Source organism: Talpa occidentalis, unplaced genomic scaffold (genome assembly GCF_014898055.3).
Source record: "Talpa occidentalis isolate TD23 unplaced genomic scaffold, MPIMG_talOcc4v2.1 talOcc4.16, whole genome shotgun sequence".
Classification (NCBI taxonomy): domain Eukaryota; kingdom Metazoa; phylum Chordata; class Mammalia; order Eulipotyphla; family Talpidae; genus Talpa; species Talpa occidentalis.
Window position 1 is genome coordinate 9,695,096 of NW_023601653.1, and position 13,097 is coordinate 9,708,192.

Here is a 13,097-nt window from a genome sequence, read left to right on the forward strand (position 1 = left end):
GTCTTCCACTTACTTCTCTCTAGGGAAGAGAGTTATTAAATAATAGTTATTAAAGCCATAACCCACAGCAGTCGGTGAAACTAGCACAGAAATCAAGATGGGGCGAAGCTTTGGTGGGAGGTTGAGTCTGCCAGAACCTCTGAAACCGCAAGTGTAGATAATCACGTATTTCTTGTAAGTTGGACTCCGGTCATTTCTTACTGCCTTAGTTTTCTCACGTGTAAAACTAAATGGGTCCGCTCAGTGCCCACCCACCCCCTAGATCTGAAGTGAAAACAAATGTCATGGTCTTGATGGAATAGCTTCTGCAGAAGGGTTCTGTTTATTTGGGACACTTTGATGCTGCAAAAGGAGACTCGGTGACATCATCTAGTTCTTGATTCTCATTGTGTAAATTCCCGTTCTTAGAGTGTTGACGTGAAACTTTGTCTCGGGATGTTGCTTTTGAAAGATTGTACAATGGCTTAAAATAATGGATCCTTAGTACCTTCAGGCAATTACTTTTAATGGAACAAATACTGGATACAGTCTGTATTATCCAGTCTCTTAAAGTGACTGATTTTCCTCTCATGGGTTACGTACAGAGAACCTTTTGCCTTACTGGAAAACTGGAGAAGTTAGCCGTGACATTATTAACAAGGCAGGGTAGTTCAAAAAGTAAAGACCTAGAAACTGGACACCAGTAACGTGAAAGCAAGAAATCAGTTATTGTAGTATGGTGACATTGCAAGGGATGCCAAGACCGCATTCTCTCCCAGGCCGGAAGCTCCCTGCCATGTATGTACAACAATGGTTCTCATTCTTGGAGTGCCACACTCTTCCCAGTGTTTCCATGTGGATTCACTTACTACTATTACCATTTTCTTCATTATTTCGATTACTTCAATGACAAGTCAGTGGATGTAACATTTTCCTTTGTTTTGCCATATTTTTATAAATGTAATGCATGACCCTGGCGCTTTAAATGGCATTTTGATACCGGACAGTCAACAACTTTACGTAGATTACCACCCGATGTAAACTGTTTTGCTTTCCTGTGCTTACTTTCTTACTGTTCTTTGCCTGTCCTGGCATAATTCCTCCCCTGCCCCAAAATCCTTTTTAATCTTTTCTGTGATATGATGATAATGATTTATTTGATCCATGCTTTTAATATATATAATTTCACTTAACCCAGCAATTCACCGTAGCAAGTACTGTTATCCCCGTATGCATTTGAGGAAACAGAGATGCACGGAAGTTTGATATTTTACACGAGGGCCAATTGCCGAGCAGACTCGGGCATCACAATTTTGTCTGACTCTGGGGCCCAAGTTCTTAACCACTACATTATGAGAAAGAGAAAGGCGGTCTCTGACATCAAATCGCTGGCCTGGTGCTATCAGCTTGCTCTGGGTGTTGCTAGGAGCTGTTCTGGCACAGCTAGACCTTAACGTCTCCTGTTGAAAACAGTTTCAGGGAATATCAACATCAGAAAGGTCACTCCATTACCCTGGTGGATCAGAACAAAACCAAGACCACTGTATAATCATATTTGCCACAGACAAAAACATGAACCATATCCAAGCCACCCAACGGGATACACAAATTTAAAATACGAAACTCATTTGAGTGGCTGTTGCTTTAGCCTCAGTATAACCTTCCCTCTCTTAAGATGAGATTTACTAAGAAACCCAGTCACAGAATTGCCCCCACTTTCTGACAGCATCAATTTAGAGCAAAGTTCTCCAAATCACCAAAAACAAGCCCAAATCTTAATTTCCTAACACCCTCTTACTGAGGTGCCTCCCAGTGCCCCATACTGTCTGTTCTGCCTTCTGCAGTGACTGATAAATTCAACTTATTTAACCACAGGTGTGTTCCTGCTGCTCTTTGACTCAGAGTTGATGGTTTTTCTGGCCTGCCCTATACCCTGCATGTCTGTGGAATGGAAAACGTATGACTTAGTCATTCCTTGCCAATCTGAAAAAGGGAACTGCCCTCCCATCTCCAGCGATGGGACTCATCTTCACTCTACAATGAAAGCGTGTGAAAAGAGCAAAAAGTTTATATTCATAGGAACCATTTAGTTCTTTCAGCAAAGCTACATGGTCACCACCCTCTTTTGTTAAGATTATTTATGCATACAGGGACTGGGGTGTAGGGCAAAGGTGTGGGGCGTGAGAGGACTCATTAGAGACAGAGTGGGAAGCACAACACGCAGATCTACTGAAATACACTGCTGAGGGGAGCAGCAGGTGAGACAGGAGAGGTCTGCTGAGCCATGTGGGTTATCTCCCTGGCTGGGGCTCGAACTCATGTTGCAGTGGCTGGTAATAGTGTGATAGCCCTGTCTTTGGCCCCCTGTGCCATCAGGGAGGCCCTCACCACCCTTTTTATAGATTCTGCATGGTCCTACATAGATTCTACATGCTGCTAAATAGAGCCTTGTCAAAAGAGAAAAAACTGATGCTAGAAGAGTTGGCCACTACTTGGTTAAAATAAAAATGCCAAATGTCATTGAGAACATGGAACAACTAGAACTTGCAGATATTGTTGGTGGGGGTGCAGAATGGTAGACACCTGGGGGAGCATTTTGGGAATTTCTTACAAAGTTAAACATAGGGGCCTCCCTGGTGGCGCAAGGGGCTAAGCACAGCACTATGAAGCAATCCGCAGCCTCTGCTGCACAAGTTCGATCCCCAGCCGGCCAGGGAGCTACCCACATGGCGAAGCAGACCGCTCCTGCCTCGCCCGCTGCTCACCCTAGCAGTGTTATTTCAACCAGTCTGTCCTGTTCTGTTCCCCACTCTGTCTCTGGTGAATCCTCTCACCCCCCGCATCTCTGGCCTGTACCCCAGCTCTTGTATGAGTAAATAAATAAATTTTTAAAAAAAAACAAAGTTAAACATATACTTACTGTGTGACCTAGCAACCCCATTCCCAGATATGTAGCCAAGAGAAATGAAAACACGTTCACACAAAAACATGGACACATTTTGTAATAGCCCAAACTAGAAGTAATCTCAGTGCCCTTTAATTGGTGAATGGATAAGCAAATGGTGGCATATACATACAGTGGAATTTGTTCAGCAATAGAAGAAACAAACTATTGATCAACAAACAATCTCAAGTGTGTTTTTCTCAGGGGAAAGATGCAAGACTCAAAAGTCTTCTGATGCCATATAACATTCTGGAAAAGGCAAAGCTAGAAGGAAAGAAAACATCAGTAATCACCTGTGGCTTGGAGGAGTTGACATAAAAGGTCTTGAGAAATTTGAGGGAATAATGGAACTGTTCTGTAACTTGATTGTGACAATGTATTGTCTCAAAACGCATGGGAGGATACACTTAAGGCAATTTAACTATATAAATTAAAGGCTAACTTTAAAAATATATTGAGGGGCCTCCCTGGTGGAGCAGTGGTTGAGCGCTGGGTTGCGAAGCTGCCCGCGGCCTCTGTGGCGCCGGTTCGATCCCCGGCTGCTCCCCGGCCACCAGAGGAGGGTCCCACATGGCGCGCAGACCTCTCCTGCCGCCCGCTGCTCCCCTCAGCAGTGTATTTCGGTCCTTCTGCCTGTTCTGCTCCCCGCTCTGGCTCTGGTGAATTCTCTCACCCTCCCGAACTTCTGACTGTACCCAGTGCATGTATAAACAAAACAGACAAACAAATAAATAAATAAATAAATAAAGCATGCCTCTAAAAAAAAAAAATATTGAAATGGAAGAGATTCAGATGAGATCAATCCACCTGGCACAATGAATATGAAGATAACAGTAACTCACGTACTATTAAATGTTAACTCTAAAAAAGAAAAATATGAGCAGATAATTCACATTATAAAAGATATTGTCCTTTCCTTCTTGTGTAGCAACAGAATTCATAGTGCATAGATAGGTTTATTTACCAATGAGGAGCTACTTAGTTTATAGTGGAGTAACTTAAAACTGAGGTTGAAAGTCACTACCTACTGATGATTAATCACCAATGGAGATAAAACACCTCTAAAGGGTCATAATTGGGGAAATATAATTGAGTTTCAAAAATGAATTTTTGTATGGAACATGTTAGTTGTACAAATGAGGTTCATGAAGATACCCTGTAGCAGTAAGGGCATTTGAGAACAGAAAGTAGCCAACTGTGGTCAGATGTGGTGAGCAATTAGACAGAAACCTGAGAGCAAATTGAACATCTTGAAGCTCAGGTTGTATTACTGAAATTACCATAAAGTGCTGCCTCTTAGAAGCAAGTGACTGTTCTCCTTTAGAACTAGGGGAAGGGAATGAAGATGAGAGGGAATAAACTAGAATGATTTAAAATGTGCACATACATTTGTAACCTCATCAAGTGATTTATAGATCTGACAGATACAGGTGCATTCGTTGGAGAGAAGAGATCATGCTACTAGTTTCGCTATTCGAAGTCACCAATAATCTGCCACAGTAGACAAAGTTCTCTGTGGATCGTGGAAGCAAACGTCCACCCTTGCTCTCACCCATCAGTGCTCAGAAGACCTGGTTTTGATGGACTTTCTAATTTTCTGTTTCTCTAGTGGCAGTGATGCTCAAAGTCTTCATTTTGCTTAAGTGCCCCAGGTTTCTCCCATGAGGCCCTTGGAGAAGACTGCATAATACCTGGAAAACTTCCCGTTTCACCAGCGGAATTCAGTGTCACCGTTGCCTGGGTGAGTATGAAACTTCATCTGCCTGCCATCGAGCAGTTTCTCTGCTGATAAGGCCTTAGTAAGCCAGGTTGGTTTATATACCAACTTTCCCAGCATCAGCAGCTACTGTTGTCTTTGTTTCCTTGAAGTTGCTTGACTTAGGGACTCTGCCAAGGTAACATTTCCGAAAATAGTGAAATTTTATTGAATCATTGTGAGGAAAGATGTTACCATTTACAGCAAGATGGAAGGAAATTTGTGGGGGTGATTCTAAGGGAAGCAAGCCAGAATATAAAGACAAATATTGGATGATTTCATCTATATGAGGAATATAAAGAAACAAAATAGACCAACTGACAAAGCAAAGTAATTATAATCTAGGGGAGAGAGATGGAGAAGAGGCCAAGGGAGTATAAAATATACTTAGATTTTTACGTAGTATATTTATTTTTGGACAGTTGTACATATGTTATAAAAGAGAATTAAATATGGGCTTAAGAAAGAATTCTTGGTAGCTTGCCTGCCTGTGGCTATGCAGGTGCCTCTCTTTTTCTTTCTCCTTTTCCTAATAAACCTGACCTTTTAAAAGTAAAAAAAAGAAAAAAGAAACAAAAAGACTTCTTAAAAAAATTCAGTGTCTGAAAAAAAAGAAAACTGTGACAGGCATTTCCTATCTGGTATGTCTTTGGGGGTCAACCAGTTACACTTTCAGATTTTTCATAAAGTCATTTTCAATTTGCTTGTTCCTATCAGGGGTTCCATTATGACTAGTCTTTCCACGTAGCTCTTCCTCCTCAGCCACACTGAATTGTTAAAAAGAAATTTCATGTAACTTAACCCCCATTTTTAAGTTCTGAGTTCAAGTTCTTCTTTGGCATTAGTCAGTTCTGTTTCCAGCTCTACAAGTCACCCCAACTCTCCTATGCTGGATCTGGGTCAGCCTATAATCGTTGATTCTCTCGTCTTCCTTCTGTTGTGCTTAGTTTGGTCATCTTTCAGCCACTGAAGGTCTGCCTCATTTGTCTCCATGACTTAGAATTTTCTCAAGCTTAGTATAGCCTACATTTTTCTGCATTCCCTCTGTAACCCTTCCATGGACAGAAGAGATAGTGCAGGCTATACAGTGTGTACACTGAAAGTGACATTCTCTCCCAAGAATTCCAAAAAGGAGGGACTCCAGTTATGAAAAGTAAATAATTGATTTTAATAAAATTCATGATTGGATTGGAATAGTACAGGTGTTTTGATAGAATACTGCTCTATTTTTAATAGAATATAGGTTTATTAGAGACCCCAAATGGTGAATGGTAAAGAATTGAATAGGGATTGGTGAAGCTGGGCAAGTTGGAACTTTTGAGAAGGACAGAGTAGAGCATCCCAAAGCTGACCATAAGGACTTTGTCATTTTGCGATAGTCAATTTGAGAGAACACGTATGTTTACCATGAGTTGGGAGACTTACTGAGTAAACGTTTTCCATATGCTCACAGAACACAATATTGTCTCTCTGTGGTTTGTGTCAGCTGTGGTAAGAAAGCCTCTAAGTTTGACCTGTGTTTGGAAACAATTGCTGGCCTGTGATTTAGACAAAGCTTGTATGTATTCCAAAGGGTATGCTCTCTCTTTTATAGGTACAGAAAAAACTTGAGGAACCTACCATCTTAAATCTTAAATCAAGTTTTTGAAACCAGGGTAGATGGATTTCTCCCAACATGAAACACTGATAATAAACACGAGGCAAAGGCAGATGAATTTGAGGAGGGGAACCCTGGTTTAGGGCACCTCTTGAAATCTGCCCGCTAGACTCACATTGAACATGAGGGAAATAGTTTCCAACCCTTCACCAAAGTGCAATTGTCAATGTTAATCTCTCCTTGAGCTAAAGTTCCAAGCTAAAAATTGTTATTAGTGACCGCTTGACCTATTTTCCTTCCTTGCCTTAAGCTCACATCCTTACATGGGGTCTAATTATTTATTTGCCAAGAGATTAATTAGCTTTTCAGAGCCTCTGTACTAGTTAATAGTCCCAAAATAGGCCAGTAATCCCACTGCCTGTAGCGTCCTAGGAGGATGGAGATCAGGAGTGACAAAATTTGAGCAAGACACAGCCGTCCGTGCCGTTATGCTTATGAAAAATTCGGCCTCTAACCCGCTAGCTCAGCTGGCCTCTGGCCTTAATTATGCCCCTCTCCCTCTCTCAGGGTTCCTGGAGTCTTGAGTAAATTAAGTCTAAGTGTCAGGATGCTGTGACGAGGCAGGCAGTCTACTATGGCACATCAAAGTCCAGGTGCCGTAACTGCCAGGGTTTAACTGCCACTTTGGTCGGTTTCTTAACTTTTTGGGGTTTCTTTTTCCAGATCTGTATAATGTGGACTATTACTGAGCAAAAAGATACCAAAATGCATGCAGATAATTCACAAGTGACTCAAAAGCTATAGTGGATTTTTAGCTGTTTACCTGGAACTAAAGCTATAGGTTTTTATTTTTTACATTTATTTTATTTAAATGTTTGTTTATTTATACATACAAGAACTGGGGTACAGGCCAGAGGCACTGACGGTGAGAGGATCACCAGAGACAGAGTGAGGAACAGAACAGGCAGACCGACTGAAACACACTGCTGAGGGGAGCAGCAGGTGAGACAGGAGAGGTCTGCTGTACCATGTGGGTATCTCCCTGGCCGGGGAGCGAACCCATGCTTTAGTGGCTGTGTTTCAACCCCCTGTACCACCAGGGAGGCCCTTTTTTTTTTTTTTTTTTTTACATTTTAAAAGGACAGGTTTATTAGGAAAAGGAGAAAAGAAAAGAGAGACACCTGCAAAGATACAGGCAGGCAGAGAGCTTCTGTTGCTTCTTTTCAGAGGGAAAAGGTTTGTGAGAAACACCTGCATAGTCACAGGCGGGCGTCAGAGCTGCTAGAGCTACAGTTGTTATCCATCATTCTACTTTCAGTGAACAGAGCAGTTTTTCAATTGGTTAGTAGTTACATTGAGCTTATTCTGACATGGTCTTTTCCATAACTCTCTATCAGACTTACTCTGATGTCCTGATTTTCATTAATTAGGCTTAGGTTGATGTTCTGTTCTTCATAATCTCTAGCTATTCCTCCTAAATAGCTGGCCTCTGCCAGTTCATGTCATACATAAGATCAGTAACATGCGCCAACATTCCTCAGTACCATTCCCACCTGTGAAGCCACATGCAAGCGACTGTATAATGTGTGGTTTCATTTATGTGAAATTTCCAGAAGGGGCAATTTTTTTTTTTAAATTGTGATATAACATTGGATTAGCTTCAGCACCATGGGAGCCACCATCCTGTGCTGAAATCCCCTTCACCCCACTGGGGCTGAGTTCCTCTACTGCTTCCACTCCAAGTAAACAGCTCCCCCATGCTGCCCCTTCTCTCTGCTGTGGAAGCCTCTTTTCCAGCTCCTCCTAGTGTCCTTGGACTGATTCTCATAAAGGGGAACAAAAGGAAAAGAATAGGGGAGTGGGGAAGGGGAAGAAGGGACACCTATGCAACGTTTTTAGGCTATAAAAACACATTTTAAAACATTTTTAAATATAATACTACAAAGCAAACAAGTTTGTCTTGGAAAACATTGTTTCACATCCATAATCTTTTCTCAATTAAAAATTGCATCCTAGGGCCTCCCCGGTGGCGCAGCGGTTGAGCGTTGGGTTGAGAAGCTGCCCGTGGCCTCTGCGGCGCCGGTTCGATCCCCAGCTGCTCCCCGGCCACCAGAGGAGGGTCCCACATGGTGCGCAGACCTCTCCTGCTGCCCGCTGCTCCCCTCATCAGTGTACTTCGGTCCTTCTGCCTGTTCTGCTCCCCGCTCTGGCTCTGGTGAATTCTCTCACCCTCCCGCGCTTCTGACTGTACCCAGTGCATGTATAAACAAAACAAACAAACAAACAAACAAATAAATAAATAAAACATGCCTCTATAAAAAAAAAAATTGCATCCTAAAGCGACATTTGTCTCTGTTTACAAATACAACAGCGGGTGATAAGACCCAGCATCTCAAACAGATTGCCTACTATCCATAATACAAACAAATGAAAATGTCTCAAATCACATTTTAGACAGTTTAGCTTAAAATGCTTTGACAATTACATATTTTACATTTGTCATTAAAAAGTTCATTAAAAATCACAATTTCAAGAGAAAATTTTACAGACACAGTAGTACTTATTGATCACTGATAGTATTCAAGTGTATCAAGTAATATGAACTTTTCCTCTCCCTAGATGAAGGCACTATCTCTACCTGTTATGAAAGTGAAGATCCGATTTATTGTCATTAAATAAGCTTGATAGTTGAGCCTCTCACTGCTTCTAAATGCCGAGGTGACTTATCCCACTGTGGGACAACCATAATTTACACATGTATTGGCCAGGGTTTTTAATAAAACATCAGTTTCCATAAATAGTAGATTTTAAAGCTGTGTGACCCATTTGGGTAAAAGTAAAATAAATCAGGTAGAACTCAGAAAGCATTTACTAACTCAAAAAAAGCTCGCTAATCAAAGTTCAATAGTAAAAATGAACACAGCTGCCTTATGAACTCAACACCTGACAGTAGTTACAATTTTTTAGTGTAAACTCAAAAATGGCACCTCAAGAGTACCATGTTTGTCTTCCTATACATAGAGCAATAATTTGTTTAAATTATGGCAAATAGTGGTTCTCATCGAAAAATACTTCAAATAATTTCCCAAGGAAGTTAAAGATTCTAACAATAATCCACATTACCTTAGATTTTAAATCTGTAGTTTCATAAATTAGACATTTTCCATCAAAGAGCAATTCAGTGTAATCAGGATAACTGCTTTAAGTTTCATGAAAACCAAATAAATATCACATTTGAATGATGCACATGTATTGTTTTGGAATCTGTCCAGCCTAAGGAGGTTGACCAGGTTTTCTATGACTCACAACAGAACTTGAACAGTGGAGTTATCAGGCAGAGCATTTGCCATCAAAACTTCACCAGACATTTTCCTAGCACCCAGCTTGCACCAAATCCTGGAAGCAGTAATGGGGTTGAAAGAACTGAGTGCTGAAGAACTAAGTGCAGCCTGGCTGAGGGGAGCGATTCCAGCCACACATGGCTCCTCCAATAATAGCTTTATTGAGATATCATCTATGTATTTAAAGTATACAATTCAGTGGGATGTTTAAAGTATATACACAGAGTTGTGTAACCATCACCACTATACCATTTGAGCGTTTTCATCACACCAAAAAGAAGCCCCCCAGGTATCGCCAGTAGGCATCCAGCCCTAAGCCTAAGCCTAGTCTGTTTTCTGTCAATACGGATTGGCTTATTTTGGTCTACCTCTTCTGGAAATTTCATGTAAGTGGAACAATAGGATATATGGCCGTTTGTATCTGACTTCGTCACTTAGCATAATGTTTGCAAGGTTCATTCCTGTTGTAGCTTGTGTTCTTCAATGACTTTTTAAAAATATTTACATAAAACAAAATATTCTATGCTATCCATAAAAGTTGCCCTTTAAACCAAGCCATTCAGAAAGGTATGAACTAAAAATATGGGGGAAAAAAGAAAGCAAATATATACTAGACAAAGGCAAACAAAAGATGCTTTTTAATCATCTTATCAGACATAGAATTCCAGTAGAAGAAAAATACCAGTACAATTCATAGAAAAATTTATTCTGAACACTTAATGCATATGCATCTTTATACAGTAAATAACAACTTACATTAAACAAAAATTATAAAAGATACAAGATGAATAAATAGAAACAGATTACTTTAATTCAACAATTACATAAAATGACTAGAAAAACAATGCAGTACTTTGGACTCTGATAAAGAATACACCTGCTTTTCAAGATCACATGAAACTTAACAAGAAATAGCTATCTTTTAGACCACAAGAAATTTCTCAATAAATTCCAAAAAGCAGAATTAATACAAGCAACATCATCTGATCACATTATAATAAAACTGAAATTGTTTTTAGGAAAATTACTAAACAAAAAGACCCTTCTGCCTGGCAAGGTTAAAACTCTTTAGCAGTGTAGATCAAAAAGGGAACTGCAAACAGACATTGAAGTATTTTTGGAAAGTACCAATAATGAAAACATTACATATCAGAGCCCATAAGATATAGCAAAAGCAGATGGAATGTTGAATACTTACATAAGAAATGATTAAGGAACAAAATAAGTATCTGGAATAGAAATTAAGGATGAACAAAAAAATATATTAGAGCAGAAGTAAGGAATTTAAAAGCAGGAAAGGAGTTAGAAAACAAAAATAGTATAATCAACTCTTTCTAAAATTCTCTTTAGGAAAAAGGTCAATAAATCAGGTAAACCACTTTCTAAACCTGTATTTATCTTGTCCCATTGCTGAATGGACTCGTAAGACTCAGTCTACACTCACTGTACCTCTTGATTACAGAGGATGCAACTGGGCAACATCAAAAAGATTGCATGGAAGAGTGCCCACATTTTAGGTGTAGGCTTCTTTGTTGCCCTACTCTTGGGTCTGGTAACCCAGGAATTGTGTCTAGATCAAAAACCACCACAGGGTACATGAGAATCACCTTGGCAGGAAGCCCAAGTCTCCTGGACAGGTTCTTAGAGTGTGCTGATCTCGTAGGCACATTTTAACTGTTGAAACTCCCTTTTACCTCATGCACCACGGAAACCAGGTGTAGATTATAAAAAAGGATTATTACTACAATGCTGACAGACTGACATGGCCTGCTGTGAAAAACTCATTGGTGACAGAACGTTTATCTTTAGTGAATAAATTCCAGTGGTTGATAAGGGTCAGTAGCTCTAGAGGTAAGCGTATGGTCAACCCAGATCAGCCGAGAGTAACTCTGTGCAATAGACGAAAAATCAAGGAAAAAGCACAAATACATAATAAAAATACAATTATGTATATTTATTTTATGTAAAATACAAGTTATGAAAAAATACTAAGGAGCTAGAAAAAATTAAAAAAGAAGATAGATTGCAGAACTCTAAAAATAATTTGAAGAACTAGATGAAATAATTTTGAAGTATCAGTAATAAAAAGTGTGGATAAATAGACACAGACCTATGAACTAAAATGGAAAGTCCAGAAGAGTCACATAAATTGTTAGCTTTCTGTATGATAAAGATGGCATCTTCAGTTGGTGGAGTAAGATGCTTTTTTAGGATAACGGTGTTGTGGGAAGTGGGTCGTCCTTTGAGGGGGTAGTGGGTCCTTTCTTCACAAAAGTACTAGAGGAAAGTGAAGTTTTGGGGAGTAGGGAAGGTATTTCTAACTATGATTCAAAATTTAGATGCCTTTTCGATTGCTGTGTAGTGTTCCATTTGTGGCAACAGGGATGGAGCTGGAAGGATTACACTGAGCAAAATAAAGCCAGAAGGAGAAAGAAAAATACCAGGTGGTGTCTCCTGTAAGTGGAATATAGAGAAACTAAACAAAGGAGCAGATAAAGCCAAACTTAAGAAATAACCCTAGAAAATTGATTATAGAACTGAGGTAGCCAGAGGGGGAAGAGGAGAGGTGAGAGCAAGGGGTGGGGGGAGCGCATCGACTGATCAGTCTTGTCATGTTGAGAGATGAGTTACCTGCTTTCAAGTAGAGCCATGACAGTGGGTGCCGGTGGACCAGGGAACTCCCACATTGCCCTAGACTGCTGAGTTTGAGAAACACCACAGACTCAAAACTAAATCTTTCCTGCTCATTCAACATTAAGTCATAAGTTCTCTTTTCCAGTTCTCAAAGATGATTTGGATTCTTTGCTTGTAGGTTACTTGATTGATGCATATAAACATCTCTCTTTCCGGGGTTCTGGTCTTTGAAGTATGATAATCTCTGGATGTTAGTTTTATGGCCATGAGGTGAGGTTTGAAGGCCTCCTGTCAGGACAGCTGCTAAAGTATGGACTGTTGATTTTTACATGTGATCTTTTCTTGCTCTTGTTAGTACCCTTTTCCTTTCTCTTGCACGGTGTTTCTCAAACTCAACAGTATAGGGAAATGTGGGAGTTCCCCGGTGCATACGTCCCCACCGCCATCGCTCTATTTGAGCAGGTAACTCAACTCTTACCATGACAGGATTGATAAATGGACCCTGCCAAGGCTCTAGGGCATGTGCACAGCCTTTCCCAGTTGAGGTCTTGTTGCCCCAGAGGCTCCAATTTGAGGGGGTTACACTTGTGTTTGCATAATGAAGTTCTGGAGTGATACACAAGAAACTCATTTCTAAGCGATGGGGTGGAAAAGGGGCAGATAGGAGTAAAGGTGGAGCAAGAGGACCTCAAGGTGTACTATTTGATATAACCGTCATTTCTGAATCATGTCATTAAATTATCCACTAAAAAACATTTCAAAAATTAAAATGTAGCATATTTGCATACTTCAATCTAGACAGCAATTAAAAGAATGAACTAAATCGCTATTTATGAACAAGTTGAG

The 13,097-nt window shown here is 40.2% G+C and overlaps 1 long non-coding RNA gene across 8 annotated transcripts in view; it reads left to right on the forward strand.

The window, feature by feature from the left end:
- The window catches only part of LOC119247335 (uncharacterized), a 76,085-nt gene that overhangs the window by 1,378 nt on the left and 61,610 nt on the right, over positions 1 to 13,097 (forward strand). For 4 of the 8 annotated variants that reach the window (XR_008552149.1, XR_008552144.1, XR_008552143.1 and 1 more), the window contains exons 2-3: positions 4,533 to 4,664; positions 11,980 to 12,073. This is a non-coding gene — a long non-coding RNA (uncharacterized LOC119247335). The other 4 variants (XR_008552146.1, XR_008552147.1, XR_008552145.1 and 1 more) reach the window with 4 other exon arrangements.